This window comes from Lactuca sativa, chromosome 1 (assembly GCF_002870075.4).
Source record: "Lactuca sativa cultivar Salinas chromosome 1, Lsat_Salinas_v11, whole genome shotgun sequence".
NCBI lineage: Eukaryota > Viridiplantae > Streptophyta > Magnoliopsida > Asterales > Asteraceae > Lactuca > Lactuca sativa.
Window position 1 is genome coordinate 165,189,452 of NC_056623.2, and position 27,494 is coordinate 165,216,945.

The window sequence follows — 27,494 nt, forward strand, 5'->3', positions numbered from 1 at the left end:
TTGTATTCTCCCCCATTAAACTTATGAAAACTGAAAAGAGGGGTATGAATCTCACCTTTGCTTGTTATTTTCGGTTTAGAAGGAAGAATGGAGAAAGTTTCGATCCTAGCAGGCCTTCTTGGAAGATCTTGAATTTAGAGGCTTCTAAGATGGTGTTCATGAGTTTGAATGGGTTAGAAAGGTATTTTTGATAAACAAAGAATCTAGATCATAGGTCTAAGCATGAACTTACCTTAGATGAGGATTTTTTGTGGAACAATTTCCTTGAAAAGCTTCTAAACTTCGAAAATTTAATGAAGAATGGAGAGAGTCCTTATGTTTTCGAGAGAGAGTTTTGAGAGAGTGTGTGTGTTTGAGTTGGTTTTGGTTGAGAGAAAAAGAGAGGGGAGAAAGAGAGAGAATTGAAAAGATGTTGCATGGGAACATGGGATGAATGCATGGAAGACCAACATATAATAATAAGGTGGCATGGAAAGTCAACTCTTCCCTCCTTTGTGTAGTTGGGCCGAGAAGAGGGAAAAAGGAAGAAAGAAAATTGGGCCTTTTATGCTTAAGCCCATATTATGATTCAATTAGATAGTTTTTGGCCCAAAATAAATCAAGAAATGATTTTTTATGATCCATTAGGGATTTATAAATTTATTGTGACCCAATAAGGCCCATTTAAGATAAACTAGTTCATTTTAGGCTTATAAGTCCCAAAATATTAAGTTTCATGTATATGGGTCCAATTAGAGCTCATTTAAGAGTTCTGAGCCCAAGATAGTCAAATTGGAAGCTTATTGACCCATTGGGCCCAATAAGGAAATCCTAGTCCAACATGGACTTAAACCAAGATTTATAGGGTTTCCAATTCTTTGTTGACTATTTGCAATGCTTGTATAAGGTGTTTGATTGAAGTTTGTTGTTATTAAATAAGCATCATACATGCTTTCACATTTTTGGTTCACAAAGGTTGGTATAATTGTTGTTGTTACAAAACATCAAAATTCCTGGTTGTGACATCATCCCCCCGTTTTGTCCTGAAATTCTTTTGAAAGCTAGATTTGAGAATGTGAGAATAGGTCAGGCTACTTCTGCTTCATTTGGTATTCGCGTTCCCATGTGACTTTTGGCCCACGCTTCGCGTTCCACCGTACCTTCACAATCGGAATGCGACTTTGCTTAGTATGCTTCACCTCGCCGTCCATGATTTCGACTGGTTCTTCGACGAATAGGAGATTCTTGTAGATTTCGATTTCTTCTAAGGGAATGAGGAGGGTTTTTTCAGATAAACATTTCTTTATATTGGAAACATGGAACATGGGGTGTACACTGCTAAGCTCAGCGGGTAGCTGTAGTCTATACGCCACTAGACCAATTTGGGCAAGAATCTTGAAAGGTCCATTGTATCGTGGATTCAATTTTCCCCGTTTTCCAAAACGAATAACCCCTTTCCAGGGAGAGACTTCTAACAACACCCGTTCCCCGACTTGAAACTCCAAGGGCTTTCCCCGTTTATCAGCGTAGCTCTTTTGTCGGTCGCGTGATGCTTGTAGTCGAGCTCTGATATGAACTATCTTTTCTGTTGTTTCACGTATGATCTCCGGTCCCGTTAACGTCTTGTATGATGTTAGTTCTTTCGCTATCTGGGTGTCACCTACCTCAGCCCAACACACCGGTGATCTACATTTACGTCCATACAACGCCTCGGAAGGAACAACTTTGATGCTCGTGTGGTAACTGTTGTTGTACGAGAATTCGACTAAGGGTAAGTGCGTATCCCACGACTTCCCAAAGTCTATCACACATGCGCGAAGCATGTCTTCAAGTGTCTGAATGGTTCGTTCTCTTTGACCATCCGTTTGTGGATGATAAGCAGTGCTCATGTCGAGATGTGTTCCTAGAGATTTTTGAAGTGATTGCCAAAAACATGAAGTGAATCTACTATCTTTATCTGAGATGATAGACACTGGCACTCCATGGTGTCTCACAATTTCCTTGATGTATATCCTTGTCAACCTCTCCATCTTGTAGGATTCTTTTATTGGCAGGAAATGAGCAGATTTCGTCAATCTGTCGACTATGACCCATATGGTGTCCAATCCGTCTGATGACTTGGGTAGTTTGGTCACGAAGTCTATAGTAATCCTTTCCCATTTCCACTCGGGAATTACTGGTTGCTGTAATAATCCTGAGGGCTTCTGATATTCCACCTTTACTTTAGCGCAAGTAAGGCATTTGCTAACATAGGTGGCAATCTCTGCCTTCATGTTGGGAAACCAATAATGTTGCTTAATATCCAAGTATATTTTGTCTGAACCCGGATGGATGGAGTATCGTTTCTTGTGGGCTTCATTAATGACTACCTCTCTGAATCCCCCAAGTTTAGGGACCCAAATGCGGTTCATGAAATAATATGCTCCGCCCTCTTTCACTTCGAGATTCTTTTCCATTCCACGTAATGCTTCGCTCGTTCTATTTTCTACCTTGATGGCATTTGATTGGGCTATCCTGATTTGCGAGGTCAGGTGGGATTGGATGGTTATCGAGAGAGTTTTCACACGAAGATTCGAGAATTCTTTCCGACTCAAGGCATCAACTACCACGTTAGCCTTACCTGGGTGGTACTTGATTTCACACTCATAATTGTTTAGTAGCTTAACCCATCTTCGTTGCATCATGTTCAAATCTTTTTGATTTAGAATATGTTGGAGGCTCTTGTGGTCCGTGAAAATGGTGCACTTTGTACCGTGAAGGTAGTGCCTCCAGATTTTCAAGGAGAAGACCACAACTCCTAATTCTAGATCGTGGGTTGTATAATTCAGTTCGTGTGTCTTTAGTTGTCGCGATGCATAAGTTATCACCTTCCCACGCTGCATAAGTATGCAACCTAACCCTGATTTGACGTGTCGCAGTAAACTACAAAATCTTTTGTTCCTTCAGGTAGCGATAGTACCGGTGCACTGCAGAGTGCTTGCTTCAGAGTTAGGAATGCAACTTCTTGCTTATCTGACCATTCTAAGGGAACACCCTTTTGTGTAAGCATGGTAAGTGGCTTGGCGGTCTTAGAGAAGTTTTTAATGAACCTCCTGTAATAACCTGCTAGACCTAGAAATTGACGAACTTCTGTGGGTGTTGTTGGGAGTGCCCTTCCTTCGATGGCTTTGACCTTAGAAGGATCCACGTGTATTCCTTCCTAACTAACAACATGACCCAAAAAGTTCACACTACAAAGCCAAAACTCACACTTAGAGAGTTTTGCGTATAGCTTTTCGGTTCGCAGGGTTTCCAGAATTTATCAGAGATGTTGGCCATGCTCTTCTTCGCTTCGAGAGTAAACTAGAATGTCGTCAATGAAAACCATGACAGAGTTGTCGAGGAATGGTCGGCGGATTCGATTCATTAGGTCCATGAATGCGGCAGGGGCATTCGTTAGACCGAAGGGCATTATGAAAAATTCATAATGTCCATAACGAGTTCGAAAAGTGGTTTTGGGGATATCCTCTTCCCGGACCTTGAGTTGATGGTACCCAGATCGCAGATCTATTTTAGAGAAATAGCTTGCGTCCTGAAGTTGGTCGAATAGATCGTCGATTCGCGGGAGTGGATAGCAATTTTTGACAGTGAGCTTGTTTAGTTCCCTATAGTCAATACACATCCTAAAGGATCCATCTTTCTTCTTGACAAAGAGAACTGGAGCTCCCCATGGTGAGAAACTGGGCTGGATGAATCCTTTGTCCAAAAGTTAGCTGAGTTGGCTGGACAATTCTTGCATCACCGCAGGAGCTAATCGATAAAGCGTTTTAGAGATGGGAATAGCTCCTAGCACAAGGTCAATTCGAAATTCGACTTGTCTTTCTGGGGGTATCCCCGGAAGATCATCAGGGAAGACATCCGGGAACTCGCAAGCTACTGGGATGTCTCGAACATTGACCTCTTCCTTGGATTTGTCTACTATATGAGCCAGGAACATCAAGTCTTTCCTTCGCAGATACTTCTGTTCCTTAATACATGAGATAAGACGAAGGTTCGTGTTGGGTTTGTCTCCGTATATAATTAGGGTTTCGCGATTTGGAAGGTGAAGGCGAAAGGCCTTCTCGTGATACATAATTTCAGCATGGTGGGGGCTTAAGCAATCCATGCCAACAATCACATCGAAACTCTTAATGGAAAAAGGCATTAAGTTTATTTGAAAAACGTGTTAGTCCAAGGTTAGGGTACATCCGATATAGATTTCCCTAGTGGATTCTGTTTTCCCATTGGCCGTTTCCACCGTAAAGGTTTCATTGAGCTTTTGGGGTTGTTGTTTTAACAAGTGTTTAAATTTATTGCTCACAAAACTTCGCTCTGCTCCGATATCGAATAGGATGTATGCATAAGTGCGGTTTAGGAGAAATGTACCGGTGACAACAGTGGGGTCTTGAACCGCTTCTCCCTGACCCATGGTTAGTACTCTTCCCGTTCCTCCATTCCCAGGGTTGTTGTTGTTGGGGCAATTTCGACAGAAATGCCCAATCTTTCCACATCCATCGCAGGTGTGGCTTGGTCCTGCATTGTTGCCGTTGTTGTTGATGTTGTTGTTGTTGTTGTTGTTACTGCTGTTGTTGTTTCTTTGCTGCTGATTCCGGGGAGGATAGGTCCTGCAATATCTTGCTGTGTGACCCTTTCGATTGCAACTGGTGCAATTCATCTCTCTGCACTCTCCATTATGATGGAGACCACACTTGTTGCACTTAGGGAGATTACCGGAATACTGTCTAGGAGCGCTTGGAGCAGCTGAGACTAGAGCATGTGGTGTGGATGGAACTTGGGTGGTTGCAGCATTGACTATCACTGTTTATTGCTTCTTGGATGATTCCGTGCCTTGTCGCCCCTTTCTTTTGTTATTCTTTCCCTTCTTGTTGTCACTCTCCTTCTTGCCATCAATATCCACTGGCTTCTCGCCCTTCTTGTTGTTGTGGTCATACAGTTTCTTGGCCAATCTCTTGGCACTGTCGAAGGTTTCAGGATTTGCAGCTATCACATTTCCTTGGATTGGGGAGGTTAGCCCCCAGATGAATCGTTCGATTTTCTTTCCCTCCGACGTAATCATGCCAGGGCACAACATAGACAGTTTGCTAAACCTTGATATGTATGCATCAATGTTTAAATTTCGGACGGTGAGATTCCACAACTCTTATTCCATCTTCTGGATTTCGCCTCGCGGGCAGTACTCGACCATCAGCATTTCTTTCATCTCTGCCCACAACATAGAGTTGGCGACGGGAAGATTCATGGATTCTAGGTCTCCATTCCACCAAGTGAGAGCTTGATTGACTAAAGTGCATGCGGCAAACTTCACCTTCATTTCCTCTGGTCATTCGCATATCTCGAACACCTATTCCACCTTCTCGATCCATCTTTTCAGAGTTAACATTTCCCCAATGCCATTAAAGGTTCGTGGCTTGGCGTTGGTGAAGTCTTTGTAGGAGCGTGTCTTGGTAGGTCATTGATTTATCATGTTGTTTGAACTTCCAGCCCCTTGCTCATTGACTCCTCCATTGTTCCCTTGGTGAATTTGTGCCATTGGTGCAGTAACCGCAGCAGATACAACTGCTTGGAATGCAGCTGAGTTGACCTCGGGTGGGGTTGGCCCAGGGTTTCCGTGGGCTGGTCGTCTAGGCATCTTTCTGTCATGAAACGGAAAGATGTTGAGTGCCCAAGTTTTTGTGGGTTTGTGGCCTCATGACTAGGTTTATATCATGTATTTAAGTAGTTTCGCATATCAACATATATTTTCCATTAATAATATTCATACTTTGTTACATGAAAATTTGTTCGAAAGAGCATACATAAGTGGTGCAATTTCGACAGCATAACGACTCTATGAGTAGTGTAGTCACTTAAACATAGAGTCGATGGTACATAGCATAGATCATAGTACATAATACTAAAGACGGATACAACTAGTCCTAGTCGTGGTGGGATGTGCCAGGGGGTGGTGCTGAGGAAGTGGACGCTCCCTGAAGGCGAGCCACCTGTCGTTTTGCATCTTGGAGTCGAGCCTCCCACCTTATCCGCGTCATGTGGAACTCTCGGATAACCTCTCATGTCTCCTGCTCTGCACGCTCGACTCTAGTCTGCATCTGGTGCATCTGATCGGCGGTGCTCTGAGCTATGTTGCTAATGTTCCGCAATCGTCTCACCATGACCAGAAGTGCACGATCGGCTGGTCCTCCTTCCCTCAAGTCTTAGAACTCGCGTGACATGCCGAAAGGGGGTCGTTGTCCCTGCTGTCTGCTCCACCTCCAAAGGTTAATACCCCAGGGGGGTGTAGGACCAGTGGGGCCCATCCGATAAGCGGGTAACCTAATCGGATAAGGGGGGTTGATAACTTTGGACTCCGCGTCCGAATCACAATCTTCGTCATCACTGGGTTCCTCCTTGAGACCTCCTTCGACTTCCTCTTCTTCCTGCTCCACCACTGGCTCAGCAGGTCTATCCTCGGCTTCTTCCTCGGGTTCCCCTTCGGATTCCTCTTTGGGGTCTTCCTCGGGTTCCTCTTCAGACTCCTCCTCGGGTTCCTCTTCAGATTCTTCCAACCATCCATTATTCCCCTGATTAGGGAAATAAGGATCTCCGGGGTGATGGAAACTAGCCATGCTGTCTGCGAGAGCGTATCAATATGCTAATATTATTCCTAAGACGTTTTAATTATTGTATAAATTGGGTTGATGTTCTCTTCTTGGTAATAGTCTGGTACGTTGTGTAGGTTTACCTACCATCGTGATTTCCTTGGGGCATGCGATAGTTGTAACTCAGAGGAAATGTAGTTGATCAGGCTACATTCACTCCTAAATACGACTATGAACAGTCCCGGCTTAACCGAGATGCTAGCATTATCTTGTTTGGTTCGGTACTAGGTTATTTTTCCCGTGTCTTACGAGTAGGAGTGTCTTATCGTTGTGTTTTTATTTGTTTTGTTTTGTTCAGATATGCTAGTTCACTATAAACAGAGCTCTGATACCAACCTGTCACACCCACCAACCAGACGACAGAAACGTCCAAGGGCTCGTGCGACTTAAATTGAATATCACCACAATGAATATACATGAATCATAACATAAACATCACCATGCATCAATATATTACAACCGACATTGTTCACATCAAGTACATTGTTTTAACATTACAAATCCATACATAAATTGTTTGATAGTTTTCAAAAGTAAAACACACTAACACACTTGGTACTTATTCCTTAGCTTACCTGTTACCTGAGAATACAAGTTATTTTAAAAAAAATGGTCAAGATATGGAATGTTGGTGAGTTCATAAGCATGTTTGATATGAAAATATTTTGTGTAGTTTGAATGAGAACGACCCAGAAAATCCGATATTTTCTAAAAAGACCAATGTTTGTAAAAAGGGTGTGAAGATCCGTACATATATGCCTGATAATTTCAAAACATGTATAATTGAAGAACTTAGTATTAAACGTAAAAGTGAAAATGTTGAAATTCCCCAGTAAACCCGATGTTTTCCAATGAATGATTTCTTAAATTGTTACATCGCCACAATGAATGATTTTTGATTACTCTTCCTTGGTTACTCGGATGGTTTGGATTAACTAATGGTTGTGAGTTGTTATAATCGTGCATGATAATGACTAGTTATAACTACAGACTATGAACGATCCTTAGAGGTGTCGCCCGTTATTACTTACTTAATTCCAAACAACCTTGATTACTTTTGATTAACAACCTGAATCTGTTTACTTTGATTACTCATAAGCCTAGCAAACGAGGAAAAGAGGAGTACAAAGTCCTGCTACATCCGTGAGTTTACTTTAGGCTGTCGGGGATGCGAAAGACACGTTGGCCCATCTTGCATTTGATTACTTTGACCTTACTGGCAATACTAATGGGTTCTTAGGGCCCAAAAGCACTTAAAAGCCATTGAAGGTCCCTTTATATGGATTGGGTCATAGAAGGCCCAATAACATATAATCATTATCCCCTTGGGCCCAAAGATCATGTTAATGGACTTCAAGATCCAACAAGCATGATTTGAGGCTTTCGGCCCAAGGTTTTTGGAATGTTTACTTGTCTTAGGCATTGTATAATTGTTGGAGGGTTTGATTGAACGACTTGTTATTTTTGTATCGATTCGAGACTGAGCGATTTGTTTATAACGATATTTGGAGTCATATGTGTATTTGTCTTTCGATTTTTGTAAGTCGTAGATTAGTATTTTTGACTCATTATTCTATAAATAATTGGTTTAAAAATAGTGGTTTGACCCTTTTCAGCCCCATTCTTTTTATACAATAACAATTTTAGTCCTTTATATAAAAGAAAAGTCATTTTAAGCCCTTAAAACATTTTTTGACACTTTTGCATCATAGACTTGTTTAAATGATATTTTTAACTGAAGACTTATTCTTTGGCAGTTTCAGCCCTTCCATAATAGTATATTTTTCGGTCGAAACCCAAATTTTTGCAATTTTCACAATTTTAGCCCAAAATCTAAAAACTTTGCAGTTTTTATCCTTTTTGGAAAAGAAAAGCATTTTTAACCCTTGAAATAGTTTTGTTACACTTGTTATCCCCTGTTTTGAAGAATTTACCATTTCAGCCCCTTTAAATGTCATATTTTCGTAATTTTTGGGCTTATTGGGCCGAAAAGCCCAAAAATTGAGCCCATTAAGCTAATATTTACATTTTAAGTCCTTTGAAGGTCATAATGTTCATAAAAACAACTATTGTAACTGTTTTGACTCTTTTGACGTTTAAGAAACCGTGATTGGCAACTTTTAACCCAAATTTTGTATATTTGACAATTTAAGCCCCAAAATGGGTTTTATGTTGTAATATATTTATCATAATCTTATGAGTTATTATTCTTGACTTTTTCGTATAATATAACTTAGATCATGTTTATTTTTCCTTCTTATGGTATAAATCTCGAAATATCTTCCCTTTTGATTACATATTCATCAAAAAAACACTTAAAATCACACATACATGCATAAAATCAAACATAGCACACACATACACATAGATCTACATATTTTGCTTGTATTCTCCCCCATAAAACTTATGAAAACCATAAAGAGAGGGGTATGAAGCTCACATTTGCTTGTTTTTTTCGGTTTAGAAGGAAGAATGGAGAAAGTTTCGATCCTAGTAAGCCTTCATGGAAGATCTCGAACTTACAGGCTTCTACGATGGTGTTTAGGAGGTTGAATGGGTTAGGAAGGTATTTTTGATAAACAAAGAATCTAGATCATAGGTCCAAGCATGAACTTACCTTAGATGATGATCTTTTGTGGAACAATCTCCTTGAAAAGCTTCTAAACTTCAAACTTTTGATGAAGAATGGAGAGAGTCCTTATGTTTTTGAGAGAGAGTTTTGAGTGTGTGTGTGTGTTTGAGTTGGTATCGGCCAAGAGAAAAAGAGAGGGGAGAAAGAGAGAGAATTAAAAGGATGTTGCATGGGAACATGGGATGATGTAACAACCCGAAATTTGTTCCCTCGCCGTAATCGTTTCGTCAATAAAGCTCGCCGGTAACAAATTGTTCCAAGTTCGTTTTTGATTAGGTCAATTAATTTAAGGCTTTTATTTTGACCTTGTAAGTATCTAAACACATTAGAAACTCAAGTAAACACCCCAAACTAATAATTAGGAAAATTTTGGTTTTGACCATATCAAGTTACGACAAATTAATCGGGTGTGACCAAAAGCCTCGGTTAACGTCGGTATCGGGTAGAATTACATCGTGTCTCATTTCCAAACCATATTTAAAGTTGTTTAAGCCTCATCTGAAGCCTTTTCACTCTCTCTCTCTCTCTAACCTCTCTCCTCAAATCCAACTTCTTGATCCAAAATCACTCATTTCAAGCTTCAAAACACCAAGGTAACTATCCAAGCTTCTAGTATAACACATTTAGCCTTCAAATTCGAGTTTAAATCATGGATTAGGACCATTATCATGAGTTTACGGCCCTAGAAAAATCCTAGGCCGTGAACTCATATAAAAGGGGTTTTTGAGCCATAAACCCTTCCAAACCTCATTTGTAGCTTAGATATGACTTAGGGAATTACCAAATCGGACTTAGAACACCTTGAACTTAATTTTTGAGGAGTAAACATGAGTTTACTACCCAAGAACATGCTTGGGCCGTAAACTCATTATCTTGGAGAGTAAACTCAATTTCAAGTGTTTGAATGCCACTTAAACACACCATTAGCCTTGGAATAAATCTTAGAACCAACCACAATTGATTTGGGGACCTTAAACGTGATAAAAACCCCTCATTTGAGATTTTACGGCCATAACCCCCCAAAAATAGGTTCCAGGGCCGTAAACTCCTAAAGATAAGTGAAATGATGCCCAAAATTCATTCCTTGGCTTGTAAAATTAGTTGGAATCACATGTGATTGTCCTAGCATCACCAAATTACATAAGGAATATGTGTGGGGGAGTTTACGGCCGTAAACTCCTAGCTTACTTCCGTAAACTCCAATAAATGGTCCATTTGTGAGTTAAAACCCTTTCCAATGCATTAGACTCAAACCTAGATTTAATCCCCAAGTGTTTCAAGGACATTTTCCACCATAAACCTCCCATCCATGAGTTCACGGCCGTGAACTCATGTGAATATGGTGTTTAGGGCCGAAAACTCTTATAAGAGTTTACTCTTGAAGAGTAAACTCCATTCCTAAGCCATACAAGTCCTTAGATGTCACCCGGGTCACTCCAAACACTTGATTTCAAGTGTTTTCGCGTCTTGGAGTGTAAACTAGTATCTAATTAGTGAATTAAAATATAATTAGATATATTTGTGTATTATTTAATATTACATAGGAACCTCGCACATATTCAAGCCTCGATTTGACGTTTAGCATCCTAGTCGACACATTCCGCGTCCGGTGAGTTCATACCCCTACCCTTTTTCAATGGTTTTTAAATGTTTTAAGGGGCGGAATACAAGAAAAAGTACAAGAATATTTTTTACTTAAAAATTATTATTTCATTAGAAATGTTTCATATTTCACTTGCGTTTAACAATTGAACCCGTATTAATCAACTGTTTAAGTTGCAAAATCATTTACAAACCGATTTCATATCTTTTTATATAATGTTATATTATATATTTCACAAGTGATTTGTACCATAATATTATTGTTAAAAGCATTATATTAGTTCATATGTTTTGTCCTTCGTAACACTCCATAGAGATACGCGAGTGGAGGATCGTCTTTGTAAATAGAATATATACAGGATTTTCCGCATTATTACTTGTAGATTTGTTATTCCTATAAATTGGAGAGACGTCCTCGGAGAACACTCCAGAGAGATACGCGAGTGGAGGACCGCCTCTGTAACCAGAATCTCTTAGATAGGGAGCGTGACTTGAGTGTATAGATCTATACGGGGCTGACTACCCCGCACCTGGCTGCTAGCTACAGCCGAACCGAAAGGTTCAAGTGTGACGAAAGTCATAAAAGGATTTGGACTACTTATTGCCATATCTAGTCTATCGTATGGTTATGGAACTCGCAATTTGGATAACAGAGATTTACTTGTTAGTAATAATGAATATAGTAAATTAATAATCTTTGAAATTAGTTTACTATGATGATAGTTTTATATACGTGTTAAAACTAACATACACTTCACAAGGATAATCAGGTTTTCAGTATACATCTTTTACATTACATTTTGGATTGGTAATCAACTTTCAGGAAACATTACATAAACATTTTAAGTATGGTAGATACTTGTACATTACATTTCAACTCGGTAATCAACTTTTAGAAAAATATAGGATTTTCCTGGGATAACAACTATTCATAACCAGAATTGTGTAACATAATGGAAAACTAAACATTACTTTTAAGAAAATATGGGATTTTCTTGGACAACCACTTTTTCAGAAAACAAAAGGGATGTTTTTCATTTTCACAAAACAAACCGCTTATGAACTCACCAACTTTATGCTGATTTTTAAACTGCTTGTATTCTCGGGTTCTCCTTAGACAGGTATTCCCTCGTTCTTTTGCAGAAGACGGAGCGTATGGAGTCACGTCTTTCTTTTGTTTAACTTATGTATCTATGAAACTTGTATCACTTTACTTTTAAACAGATGTAATGAAAACTATGTAATGTAATGTTTTGTGCTTACTTCGCTTACTATGTACATTGGTTGCGATATTCATGATGTCCTCCGCCCCATAACGTTTCCGCCTTAGGTTTCGGGGTGTGACAGATTGGTATCAGAGCCCTTGTTTATAGTGAACTAAGTATACCAAACTTTACATGGTATAAGACTATAAACACTAAGGGGCCTAAGTGCTATGAACTAAAAGTATACCTCAAAATATAAGTATTTTCAAAAGAATACAAGTATACCTAACCGTCGAAATTCATAACTATAAGTAGAACAAAACATAAGTAAATGGGTGTTGTACGCCGTGGTTAAACCTGGGCAGTTATGTAGTCGTGTCTAGGGTCAATATAGCTTGATCAACTATATTCATTCGAAACACGGCCAACATGTGCCTGGGAGTGACTGTGGTGTTCAGCATGCCTAAAACTTACCCAAATACCCCAAACAATGAGCCGTCGTCACCGCGAATCATGAAATACTACGGGAGTATGTCTAGATCCAACTTTGTTATAGAAAATTCTCATTCAAACGTTGTCCCTCGATCATTCCTTTAGCGATAGTTTATCTGCCTTGATAATTCATTCCTGCTTTATTGCTTAATAGAATTATATGTTTGTCATAAAGAGATATCCCTTGTTTCATATCTCTAGATTTACTTCAGAGGACTTACCATCCTCTTTTTCCTAATCATTTTAGATCGAAATGCCTCCAAAGAAAGGACCCAACTCAAGGAACAACAACTCTCCGCCGCCATACTCTACTCCGTTCGACTTCGTTTTGTTTCAAATGGCTGTTACCGCTGCAGTGACGGCCGCAGTGACACTTTTGAACCCTAGCAGGTCCAGTGGACCCGGAAGTAACATGTACCCCCAAAACCATGAAAATGTTCAAGAACACCCAAATGAGCGTAATGAGAGTAAGAAGGTTATCTGGAAAAAGCGAAAGGTTCAGAGTTCCTAAGGACCCTCCAGGAGGCATGAAACTGTGGCAGTTCAAGCTGCCACTACTCATGTTGCTGTGTCTACAGCTCAAGCACCTATAACTAGGTATGCTGGTAACCTTCCTTGGTGCAGCATGTGCATTTATCAACATTTATCCCAGGTCCATGTCGTGAGAAGATTTGCATCAGATGTGGCTTGAAGGGCCACCTCGCTCACAACTGCAAAACACCAGTCCAACTAATCAATCAAGCTTCTGGATCGAGTACCGATCGGGCCTGTTTTGGTTGTGGAGAAATTGGGCATTTCAAGCGAAACTGCCCAAAAGCAGCAACCACCAGCAACGCAAATAATGCCAACAACGCTGGAATAGCTCTGGCTATGAAACCGGAAGAGGCAACCAATGATCCCACCACCGTTGCGGGTACATTTCTTTTCGACAATTCTTATGTTCGTATCCTTTTCGAATCTAGTGTCAAGAAAATTTTATTAGTCATTCACTCAAATATCTTCTTAAACATAGTCCTCGTCTAGTAACCGAAAAGTTTACCGTCGAGAGGATTAGCGGTGAGAATGAGGGCGCTAACGAATTATTCCTAAGCTGATACTTTACCTTGAGTAATCATTCTTTTCTTGTTAACCTAATGCCAGTTTATATAAAGATCTTTGATGTTATCTTTGACATGTATCGATTAAGTCCCGATTGTACTGATACACTTTGTTATGAAAAAGCTATTCGTCTCAATTTCCCCTTTGACTGGACCCTCATGTTATATGGTGTCAGGCTTAGCTCAAATCTTCGCATCATTCCCTGTATCAAAACTCGAAAGCTTCTGCGAAAGGAATGTCATGTATTCCTAGTCCATGTAATCAGCAAGAAACTAGAAGTTAAAGACCTCTAGAGTGTCCCCGAAGTCTACAATTCTTCCTGATGTCTTTTCCGAAAAAGATCCTGAGAATCCCTTCCGAACGTCAAGTCAAGTCTCGTATCAACTTAATCTCCGAAACTACCCTCATAGCCAAAATCTCTGTATCGCTTTGCTCCAACAGAAATGCAGGAGTTATGCAGTCGGCTTAATGAATTGACCGTCAAAACCAATATCCTTTTCCCTTAATTAGATGACTTCTTCGATAAATTTAGGGAGCTAGCTACTCCACTAAGATAGACCTTAGGTCAAGACACCATCAACTACAAACTCATGAGGATAATGTTTCCAAGACAGTGTTCAGGACTCGATATGATCACTAAGAGTTCATAGTAGTACCCTTCGGTTAAACCATTTTTCCCTTGGTCATGTAGTAGGCGATGAAGACATATGCGTGGATCCTCATAAGGTCGAAGCAATAGAGAATTGGTCGGCACCAAAGACACCCATAGAAAACCTGTCAATTCTTAGGTTTCGCCGGCTATTATTGCAGAACCATTCAGAAAATTCCTCCAGAATCACCAAACACTTAACCACTTCAACACAGAAAGGTGTATCCTTTTTGTTGAAGTAAAAAGTGAGATATATCATTCCAAGCATTGAAGTAAGATTTATGCATCACACCTATCCTGTCCCCTTTTACTCGCTCAGACCTGAGAAACCTAGTCAGAAACTCTCGGGATTACTCCAGCAGCCTATATACCCGAATGGAAATAGGAGATGACTATCATAGATTTCATCGTCAAGTTACCCTGATTCCCAAATGAAAAGACTCACGCGAACCCACATCCAAGAAATTGCCCGATTGCATGGTATACCTGCGTCCATTATCTTTGATTGAGATAGCAGGTTTACCTTAAGGTTTAGACAGATTCCTTCCGAAAACTCTCGAAACCAAGCTAGATATGAGTACGACTTATCATCTTCAGACAATTAGACAGAGTGATAGAGTTATTCAGATCAAGGAAGACATGCTGGGAGCATGTGTCACCAACTGCAGAACGACTTGGGACAACCAATTACCTTTGATCGAACCCTCGTATAACAAAAGTTATCATACCAGTATCAAGACTGCATCGTTTGAAACCCTCTACGATCAAAAGTATAGATTCCCTTGTGTTAGGCCAAGGTAGGAGACATGCAGCTAGCCAAGAGTCAATTCCCCAGTAGTACCCTCATTGGTTCTGAAATCATCCGTGAAACCGTCAAGAAAACCATCCAGATCCGAGAACGATTGAAAACTTCACGAGATCGAGATAAGAGTTACGCCAATATACTACAGAAACCTCTGAAATTCCAGGTTGGAGATCGTGTCTTGTTAATGGTCTTGCCCTGGAAAGATTGATACACTATGGAAAGTACAGAAAACTTAACTCGTGGTACATTAGACCCTCCGAGATTCCCGTTAAGATTGATTCCATAACCTTCAAACTCCGAGAACCTTCAGTACTTAGCAACGTTCACGCTATACCTTATGCCTCTATTCTTAATGGATACCTGTCTGATAAAACCATTGAAATCTATCCTGATGTGATCAAGAACAACGATATACCTAAACTTTCTGGACGAACAAACTAAGATCATAGACCAAGTAATCAAATGTATGAAACCGAGCCGCATCCCGTTAGTGAAGGTTCGCTGGAATGACATGCGGAGACCTGAAATCACTTGGGATCGTGGAAGATTCGATGTAGTAGATATATCCGCACCTTTATCCATAAATTGTACCTTAATATTTGAATTTCGGGATGAAATTCCCTCTAACGGGGGGATAATGTAACAACCCGAAATTTGTTCCCTCGCCATAACTGTTTCGTCAATAAAGCTCGCCGGTAACAAATTATTCCAAGTTCGTTTTTGATTAGGTCAATTAATTTAAGGCTTTTATTTTGACCTTGTAAGTACCCAAACACTTTAGAAACTCAAGTAAACACCTCAAACTAATAATTAGAAAATTATTGGTTTTGACCATATCAAGTTACGACAACTTAATCAGGTGTGACCAAAAGTCTCGGTTAATGTCGGTATAGGGTAGAATTCCGTCGTGTCTCATTTCCAAACCATATTTAAAGTTGTTTAAGCCTCATTTGAAGCCTTTTCATGGATAACACAACTAGCTTCTAGTATAACACATTTAGCCTTCAAATTCGAGTTTAAATCATGGATTAGGACCATTATCATGAGTTTATGGCCCTAGAACAGTCCTAGTCCGTGAACTCATATAAAAGGGGTTTTTGAGCCATAAAACCCTTCCAAACCTCATTTGGAGCTTAGATATGACTTAGGGAGTTACCAAATCGGACTTAGAACACCTTGAACTTAATTTTTGAGGAGTAAACATGAGTTTACTGCCCAAGAACATGCTTGGGCCGTAAACTCATTATGTTGGAGAGTAAACTCAATTTCAAGTGTTTAAATGCCACTTAAACACACCATTAGCCTTGGAATAAATCCTAGAACCAACCACAATTGATTTGGGGACCTTAAACGTGATAAAAACCCCTCATTTGAGATTTCACGGCCATAACCCCCCAAAAATAGGTTCCAGGGCCGTAAACTCCTAAACATAAGTCAAATGATGCCCAAAATTCACTCCTTGGCTTGTAAAATTAGTTGGAATCACATGTGATTGTCCTAGCATCACCAAATTACATAAGGAATATGTGTGGGGGAGTTTACGGCTGTAAACTCCTAGTTTACTGCCGTAAACTCCAATAAATGGTCCATTTGTGAGTTAAAACCCTTTCCAATGCATTAGACTCAAACCTAGATTTAATCCCCAAGTGTTTCAAGGCCATTTTGCACCATAAACCTCCCATCCATGAGTTCACGGCCGTGAACTCATGTGAATATGGTGTTTAGGGCCGGAAACTCTTATAAGAGTTTACTCTTGAAGAGTAAACTCCATTCCTAAGCCATACAAGTCCTTAGATGTCACCCGAGTCACTCCAAACACTTGATTTTAAGTGTTTTCGTGTCTTGGAGTGTAAAATCGTATCTAATTAGTGAATTAAAATCTAATTAGATATATTTGTGTATTATTTAATATTACATAGGAACCTCGCACGTATTCAACCCTCGATTCGACGTTTAGCATCCTAGTCGACACATTTCGCGTCCGGTGAGTTCATACCCCTACCCATTTTCAATGGTTTTTCAATGTTTGCAGGGGGAATACAAGCAAAATAACAAGAATATCTTGTACTTAAACATTATTATTTCATTAGAAATGTTTCATATTTCACTTGCGTTTAACAATTGAACCCGTATTAATCAACTGTTTAAGTTGCAGAATCATTTACAAACCGATTTCATATCTTTTTATATAATGTTATATTATATATTTCACAAGTGATTTGTACCATAATATTATTGTTAAAAGCATTATATTAGTTCATATGTTTTCTCCTTCGTAACACTCCATAGAGATACGCAAATGGAGGATCGTCTTTGTAAATAGAATATATACAGGATTTTCCGCATTATTACATGTAGATTTGTTATTCCTATAAATTGGAGAGACGTCCTCAGAGAACACTCCACAGAGATACGCGAGTGGAGGACCGCCTCTGTAACCAGAATCTCTTAGATAGGGAGCGTGACTTAAGTGTATAGATCTATACGGGGCTGACTACCCCGCACCTGGCTGCTAGCTACACCCGAACCGAAAGGTTCAAGTGTGACGAAAGTCATAAAAGGATTTGGACTACTTATTGCCATATCTAGTCTATCATATGGTTATGGAACTCGTAATTTGGATAACAGAGATTTACTTGTTAGTAATAATGAATATAGTAAATTAATAATCTTTGAAATTAGTTTACTATGATGATAGTTTTATATACGTGTTAAAACTAACATACACTTCATAAGGATAATCAGGTTTTCAGTATACATCTTTTACATTACATTTTGGATTGGTAATCAACTTTCAGGAAACATTACATAAACATTTTAAGTATGGTAGATACTTGTACATTACATTTCAACTCGGTAATCAACTTTTAGGAAAATATAGGATTTTCCTTGGATAACAACTATTCATAACCAGAATTGTGTAACATAATGGAAAACTAAACATTACTTTTAAGAAAATATGAGATTTTCTTGGGCAACCACTTTTTCAGAAAACAAAAGGGATCTTGTTCATTTTCACAAAACAAACCGCTTATGAACTCACCAACTTTATGCTGATTTTTAAACTGCTTGTATTCTCAGGTTCTCTTTAAACATGTATTCCCGCGTTCTTTTGCAAAAGTCGGAGCGTATGGAGTCACGTCTTTCTTTTGTTTAACTTATGTATCTATGAAACTTGTATCACTTTACTTTTAAACGGATGTAATGAAAACTATGTAATGTAATGTTTTGTGTTTACTTCGCTTACTATGTACATTGGTTGCGATATTCATGATGTCCTCCGCCCCAGAATGTTTCCGCCTTAGGTTTCGGGGTGTGACAGATGAATGCATGGAAGACCAACATATAATAATGAGGTGGCCTGGAAAATCAAGTCTTCCTTCCTTTGTGTAGTTGGGCGGAGAAGACGAGAAAGGAAGAAAGAAAATTAGGCCTTGTATGCTTAAGCCCATATTATGATTCAATTAGATAGTTTTTGGCCCAAAATAAATCAAGAAATGATTTTTTTTTTTTATGATACGTTAGGGCTATATAAATTTGTTGTGACCCAATAAGGCCCATTTAAGACAAACTAGTTCATTTTAGGCTTATAAGGCCCAAAATATTAAGTTTCATGTATATGGGTCCAATTAGAGCCCATTTAAGAGTTCTAAGCCTAAGATAGTCAAATTGGAAGCTTATTGACCCATTGGGCCCAATAAGGAAATCCTAGTCCAACATGGACTTAAACCAGGATTTCTAGGGTTTCCAATTCTTTGTTGACTATTTGCAGTGCTTGTATAAGGTGTTTGATTGAAGTTTGTTGTTATTGAATAATCATCATACATGCTTTCACATTTTTGGTTCACAAAGGTTGGTATAATTGTTGTTGTTACAAAACATCAAAATTCCTGGTTGTGACACCATTTTCAAAGAAACGTGTTAGCCAAGCATGCTAAATGTTAAGTTGTTTTAAAATTTAAATACTAATTATTTAAGTGTCTATTTAGCTAAATAAAAATCAAGGAATCTAAACAAAAGATACATATGACACATTGGGATGTATCTTTTCTAAATAAAATAAGACAATAATCATTCTACCATTTTCATTCTATATACAAAAATCATGGAATCTAAACAAAATATACATTTCATGCATTAATATGTTATACAACAGTTGAAAAAACATAAACATACATTACAACTACTAAACAATTACGAATATATTGTCTCACGGTTTACAAAGTAATAATAGATTTATTTTGATACACTTACATCATGTGTAACAAACTGTACTTTATGATTTACAAGCATAAACCATTATAAATATATTGTCTAAATCATTTACAAACAAAAATACTCAATATGTCTAATATCAAACTTAATGACTAACCGTTTTTTGGCTATTTTTGATCTAAACAATTGCTACATGAATATTTTGCGACGTGACTAATAAGAATCATTTGGATCCACATTTGTGATACGGTATGGCTATTCAAAATCAATACAATCACTTTGAAATAACATGTGACTATACTCATAAACAAAATTAGAAATATATTATCTCTTGATTACTAACAGTAACACTTAATGTGACTAATATAAAACTTAATGATTAACACTTTCTCATCATTTTTTCTCTAAATAATAGTTACATGAATATGTCGCCATGTGACTAATGAAAATCATTCGATACACATTTGTGATATGGTGTGGATATTCGAAATCCATACAACCTCTTTGAAATAACAAGTGACTATACACCAAAACGGTAGGTAAGCTATAACACATATTCAAATTCTGTCACACTTATAGTTATGAGACCGTATGTACCGATTTTTTTCTACATTGAAACAATGCAAGACAAACTCTAGTTTATGAGACATAAACATTTACTTCATGTGACAATATATGACATTTGGACACTTTTTTTTGCCACTTTTTGTTTACTCTAGTATATTGGTCACTTTATTATGCATAGAGTAACTAATGCATCAAACTCAATCTTATATAGTCATGCCTCCCAATTAATAAGTGGTTGAACATTTTGTCAAAAAATTCCAGTTCACTTTAGCTACTTAATTATTAGAAGTTGTGGCAAATCTGTTTTAAGCAGTCACACGATGGAGACCTTCAGCTACTTAAAGTACCTTATAAGTGACTATTAATTTCCGTAGTTGACTGACCAAAGCCAATTTTTATAGTAGTGACAAAAAACAATTGGTACAAAGCCACCAAGGAGGAGGGCATTGATAAATCTGGATAAGATGAGGTCTATGTTTATAAAATAGGTTGCAAAAGAAAACATGTAAGGTTTGATAGATATAAAAGGATGAAAGGGAACTATATGTCACAATTTCTAAGTTTTTTCGGTGACCTGGTACGTGAGAAAGTTAGACTTAGTGCCAGTAGCTTGAAGAAGGTAACGAAATAAGTAAAGGGCAAACTAAGGAATGTTATAATGGTATAAAATAGTAGTATTTAATATTTTTTTCTTATTGTCCATTTCAATTTAGTTTGGTCCTTAACATAATACTTCTTATTGTTGCAGCGTTACTTCAAAATTGATCTTAATCGAAGAAAAAATGTAACGAGTCAGCTTGGTTACCCTCTAAGGAACTTTTGTCACACCCACGAACTGGGTGGCGGAAACGTCCGAGGGCTTGCGTGATGAACAATTGAATACCATTACAATGAATATACATGAAACAAACACATACATCACCATCATTACATAATACAACTTACATAGTTCAGATCAAGTACATTGAACATATATTACATAATTAAAACGTATATTCGTTTGAATGTCACAAAACATGAAAGCCTAACGCACTTGAAAATTTTCTTCTGCTTATCTCATACCTGAGAATACAAGTTATTTGAAAATGGGTCAACATATATAATGTTGGTGAGTTCATAAGCATGTTTGATATAAAATGGTTTGTATTGTTTGTATAGCCCAGAAAATCCGATATTTTCTGAAATAAAAACTATTTATGACATGATGTGATGATCCAATATATGTATATGTATGCGTGATTTCAAAACATGTATAAATGAATGACTTCAAAAGTGTGCTTTGTATTGCATTTGATGTATGTTAAATGAATGATGTTATTTCCCCGGAAAATCCGATATTTTTCGATTTAAAATAGTATGATAGTTTTATATTATCGCATAATTCACATTGTATAGCCACCATGTATGAAGTTGATTTCCTATGAATGTTGATATGGTAATGGGTCTCTATGTGAGTCGTTATAAACATGCATGATAATGACTATATCGCCTATCTTGGCATTTTTGCAAATGCCGGTTTTGATTAAGATTTTGTCACCCTAGACTGGCTGAGTCTAACTGTAGCGAACGCCTCAGGTGTGGGGGAGTCACCTCCGTATAGATCTATACACAAACTCTCACTCTCCCTCCAGGAGACTCTGGTTACAACTTACAGACTACGGCCGACACTTATTGGTGCCGACCGATATTTTCTCACTAAGTCCCCAATATTACCCCATGAATTTGAATAAAATTGATTACAACCCGTTTGATGTTTACATAGTGTAAAGTAAAGCCTAACAAACACAAAAAATGACGTTTTCGCCCACTAATCATGTGTGTCATCTTTAGGTTGTCGAGTATGCTTATGGACACGTTATTCCATCAAGCATATGTTTGATTTGGACCATACTAGCAATGCAAATGGGACACTAAGGCCCAATAGAATGTACAAGCCATATAGGGTCCCGTAGGCATGTAATTGGGTCACCGGAAGCCCAATAAACATGTTTTGATTATATTGGGCCTAATAATTGTGAAATTGGACCACGAAGGCCCAATGGACACAATGAGTAAGATTAGGCCCAATCATTGTATAGTTTCTCCGATCTTCGATATGTTTGTAATATAGAATTCGTCTTATGCTTAGTACTTATTTTCATTCGTAAAACACTTGACGTTGGATTTTAACGACAGTTTGGTTATAAACATACCTATATATATATACACACACACACACACATGTATTTTTAAATCCATGTGTTATAAATTTAATATCTTTGGCCCGATTGTTTTAATATTAACATATTTGACCGCAAAAATATTTATCCGACCATTTTAGCCAATTTTTCATATAAAGTTACATTTTTAGTCATTTCTTAATAAAAATGATATTTTTATTGGCATTATCGGCCCAAAAATATTTTTTGATATTACAATTTCAGCCCAAAAACATGTTATTTGATATTTCCAGCCCTTATTTGTAAAACAATTTAGACTGTAGGCCCCAACTTTCGTAAGTTTTGCATTTTTGATCCAAATTCCAAAAAAATCTTTGCATTTTGGTCCAATACTTGTAATAAAGATCATTTTCATCCCGTAAAATAGTTTGTTTATGTTTTTGACTCATACTTTAAGTGAATTTACAATTTCACCCCAAAAACTCCTCATTTTTACAATTTTGGGCCCAAAAATCTGTAAGGCCCAAATGTAAGCCCAATAGACTAAAATTTATGCCTTTGACCCCTTGAAAGGTATTACTTTCATAAAAATCAGATTTCATATAAATAAATACAATATAACCCTTATAAAACCGAAAATGTCATATTTTACCCTAACCTTTGTTATTTTGCAAAAAAAAAAATGATACTTATACAATCTTTTGCTTTGTTTTTCCTTTCTTATACATAAAAACACTTAGATCCTTGAAGTATGTTGTTTAATATACTTTTGTTTATGAGTCTTTCTCATTTATACTATAGATTTCAAAATATATAAAGTAATATCATATTTTTTCACAACAATAACCAAAGAAATCACATATAACATGCAAACACACATAGATCATCACATAACACTTGTATCTTCCCCGCAAAAATAAGTAAAAATCGAAAACAAGGGGGTATGAAGTCACCTTTAGTTTTGTCGTTTCAGTTTTGAAGAAAAGATGAAGAGGTTTAAGGCCTTGAACAAGCTTTCGTTGAGTGGTTTTTGAAATTTATGAAACAAGGAGGTTTAGTTCATGGAATATTATGGTTTAGGAAGAGGTCTCCAAAGAAATCCAGAAGTTAAACCATGAATCGAAATGAAGATTTACCAAGGTGATGATCTAGATGGAAAGACCTTCTTGAATGCTTAAATCTTGAAAAATTTCAAAGGAAAAGAGAGTAGTTTTGTTGAGAGTGTTGGAAAGGATTTCAAATGAAGTGTGTGTGTGTGTTTGTGATTCTTGGCCATGAAGAAAAAGGAAGAGGGAAAGAAAGAATGCTTGGAAACATGAGTTCATGCTTTGTTATTTGATGTGTAATAGGCTTAGATAACCACTAAACAAAAAATTAGGTGGCTTACTCTCATTAATACCCCTAGTTTCTTTCCCACTTTTTTTCATATGGGCCGAAAATTGGGTTTGCAAAAAGGGGCAATGGATTAATTTGGACCATTAAGGGTAATTAGGTTAGTTATGGCTCGATAAGGCCTATTAGGGTAATTCATTCCGTTTTAGGCCCATGATGGCCCAAAAGGTTAGGTTTTATGAATCTGGATCCAATTAGACCCCAATTAAGAGTTCTAAGCCCAAAACAATCAAACGGGAAGCTTATTGGCCCATTAAGCCCAATAAGAAAATCCTAGTCCAAAATGGACTTATGTCGGGATTCTTAGGGTTTTCAAACCCTAACTTGACTTTTGAAATGTTTTGCATGAAGTTTGGGATTTATAATTGGATTTTGATGAAAGTTTGTTGTCATTGAATAACATCATATGCATTATCAGGTCAAGGTTACGGTTTGTTGTCATTGATATTGTTTACAAAATGATAGAATTTCCTAGCCAAATTTGGTAGTTGTGATATCATCCACCCGTTAGAGGGAATTTCGTCCCAAAATTATTTTGAAAACTAGGATTATGAATGAGAGAATAGGTGGGGATACTTCTGTTTCATCAAGTCCTCGCGTTCCCATGTGAATTTCTGTCCACGCTTTGCATTCCATCGAACCTTCACAATTGGAATGCGACGTTGCTTAGTACGCTTCACGTCCCTGTCCATGATTTCAATTGGTTCTTCCAGGAATAGGATATTCTCATTGATTTAGATTTCATCTAATGGAATAACCAGAGTTTCGTACGATAGGCACTTCTTTAGATTGGAGACATGGAACACGGGATGAATGTTGCTGAGTTCCGCAGGTAGCTGCAGCTTATAGGCCACTGGACCGATTCGGGGAAGAATCTCAAATGGCCCAATGTATCGTGGGTTTAGTTTCCCCCATTTCCCAAAACGAATCATCCTTTTCCAGGGAGAAACCTTTAATAACACTCGATCCCTGACTTGAAATTCCAAAGGCTTTCGCCATTTATCAGCATAACTCTTCTGTCAGTCTCGAGATGCTTGGAGTCGGGCTCTGATTTGGATTATTTTCTCCGTTGTTTCACGAATAACTTCTGGCCGGGTTAATGGACTATTCGACGTTTTTCCCTTTTCTAATTGAGTATCTCCCACCTCAGCTCAGCATAATGGTGACCTGTATTTGCGACCGTATAGCGCTTCGAAGGGAGCAACTTTGATACTCGTGTGATAACTGTTATTGTAAGAGAATTCAATTAAAGGCAGGAGAGTGTCCCATGATCTGCCGAAGTCAATCACACAAGCTCAGAGCATATCTTCGAGCGTTTGAATGGTTCGTTCATTTTGGCTGGCTGTCTGGGGATGGTAAGCAGTTCTCATGTCGAGTTGTGTCCCCATAGCCTTTTGAAGCGATTGCCAAAAGCGTGAGGTGAATCTACTATCTCGATATGAGATGATAGATATTGGCACTCCAGGGAGTCTCATAATCTCCTTGATGTAGATTCTAGTTAATCGTTCCATCTTGTATGATTCCTTTATCGGCAGGAAATGGGCAGATTTTGTCAACTTATCTACTATTACCCATATGGCATCCAAACCATGAGTTGTCTTGGGTAATTTGGTCACAAAGTCCATGGTAATCCTTTCACATTTCCACTTGGTTATTACGGGCTATTGTAATAGTCCAGAGGGCTTTTGATATTCCACTTTCACTTTAGCACAAGTGAGGCACTTGCCCACGTAAGTGGCAGTTTCCGCTTTTATATTTGGCCACCAATAATGCTGTTTGATGTCTAGGTACATTTTATCTGACCCTAGATGGATGCAGTATCGTGTCTTGTGAGCTTCATTCATGATTACCTCTCTAAATCCCTCAATGTTTGGAACCCAGATTCGGTTCATGAAATAATATGTTCCATCCTGGTTGGCTTCAATATTCTTTTCCATTCCGCGTAGTGATTCACTTGTTATGTTTTCTGTCTTCATGGCATCAACCTGGGCTTCTTTGATTTGTGAGAATAGATGGGATTGAATGGTTATCGAAAGAGTTTTCATACGACGATTCGAGTATTCTTTTCGACTCAAGGAATCAGCTACCACATTAGCCTTGCCTGGGTGGTACTTGATTTCACATTCATAATCATCTAGCAGCTCAACCCATCTTCGCTGCCTCATGTTTAACTCTTTTTTATTCAAAATGTGTTGGAGGCTTTTGTGGTCAGTTAAAACGGTGCACTTTGTACCATAAAGATAGTGCCTCCAAATCTTCAAAGCAAAGACTACCACTCCCAATTCAAGATCATGGGTGGTATAGTTCAATTCATGTGCCTTCTGTTGTCGGGATGCGTACGCTATTACCTTCCCATGCTACATAAGTACACAACCTAAACCCTAATTTGATGCATCGCAGTATACCGCAAAATCTTCTGTTCCCTCTGGTAAGGATAGTACAGGAGTGCTACAAAGGGATTTCTTCATGGTTTGGAAGGAAACCTCTTGTTTTTCCGTCCATTTGAATGGCATGCCTTTTTGTGTAAGCGTAGTAAGAGGCTTGGCTATCCTGGAGAAGTTCTGGATGAATGTTCTGTAATAACCTGCGAGAACCAGAAACTGACAAATCTCAGTGGGGGTTGTTGGGGTTTCCCATCCTTCAATGGCCTTGACTTTGGAAGGATCCACGTATATCCCTTCCTTGCTGACAATATGACCTAAAAACTTCATGCTGCGAAGCCAAACCTCACATTCAGAGAGTTTTGTGTGCAGTCTTTCAACTCGTAAGGTATCTAAGATTTGTTGGAGGTGTCGACTATGTTCTTCTTTACTCCGCAAATATATTAAGACATCGTCGATGAAAATGATCACGAAATTGTCGAGAAATGGACGACAAACTCGATTCATCAAGTCCATAAATGTTGTGGGAACATTTGTTTGTCCGAAGGGCATTACGACAAACTCGTAAAGTCCATAGCGGGTTCAGAATGCAGTCTTTGGAATGTCCACCTCTCGTACCTTGAGCTGGTGGCAATCGGATCTCAGATCTATCTTCGAAAAATAACTATCTCCTTGAAGCTGGTCAAATAGATCATCAATTTGTGGAAGAGGGTAACGATTTTTGATAATGAGTTTATTGTGTTCTCAATAATCGATACCCATTCTGAAATATCCATCTTTCTTTTTGACGAAGAGGACCAGAGCTCCCCAAGGTGAGAAGCTGGGTCTGATAAATCCTTTGTTCAGAAGTTCGCTTAGTTAGCTCAATAACTCTTGAATTTATGCAGGAGCCAACCAATGTGGTGATTTGGCGATTGGTGTGGCTCCAGGTACAAGGTCAATTCAGAATTCGACTTATCTGGGGGTATTCCTGGGAGATCTTCAGGAAATACGTTAGGGAAATTGCAAGCCACTGGGTTGCTTTGGATATTAACCTCCTCCTTGGATTTATCCAAAATGTGAGCCAGAAATGTAGAGTCCTTCTTTTATAGACATTTTTGTGCCTCAATACATGATATAAGATGAAGGTTTGTATCGGGTTTATCTTCGTATATGATTAGGGTTTCGCGGTTAGGGAGATGAAGGCGAACGACCTTCTCATGACACATAATTTCAGCATGATGGGGGGGCTCAACTAATCCATGCCACCAATCACATCAAAACTCCTACTAGTTACATGCATCAAGTTTATTTGAAATGCATGGTGATTTAAGGTTAGGGTACATCTTATGTATTACTCACATTAGCCATTTCCACCGTAAAGGCTTCATTAAGCTTTTGGGGTTGTTGTTTTAGCAAATGTTTGAATTTATTACTCACAAAACTCCTCTATGCCCCACTATCAAACAGGATGCATGCATATGTGTTGTTAAGGACAAACGTACCGGTGACAACAGTGGGATCCTAGACTGCTTCTCCTTGACCCATGGTCAACACTCTCCCTGATCCTTCATTCCCTTAATTGTTGACATTGGGGTAGTTTTGACGGAAATGTCCAGTTCTTCCACACCCATAGCAAGTGTGGCTAGTTCCAGCGGTGTT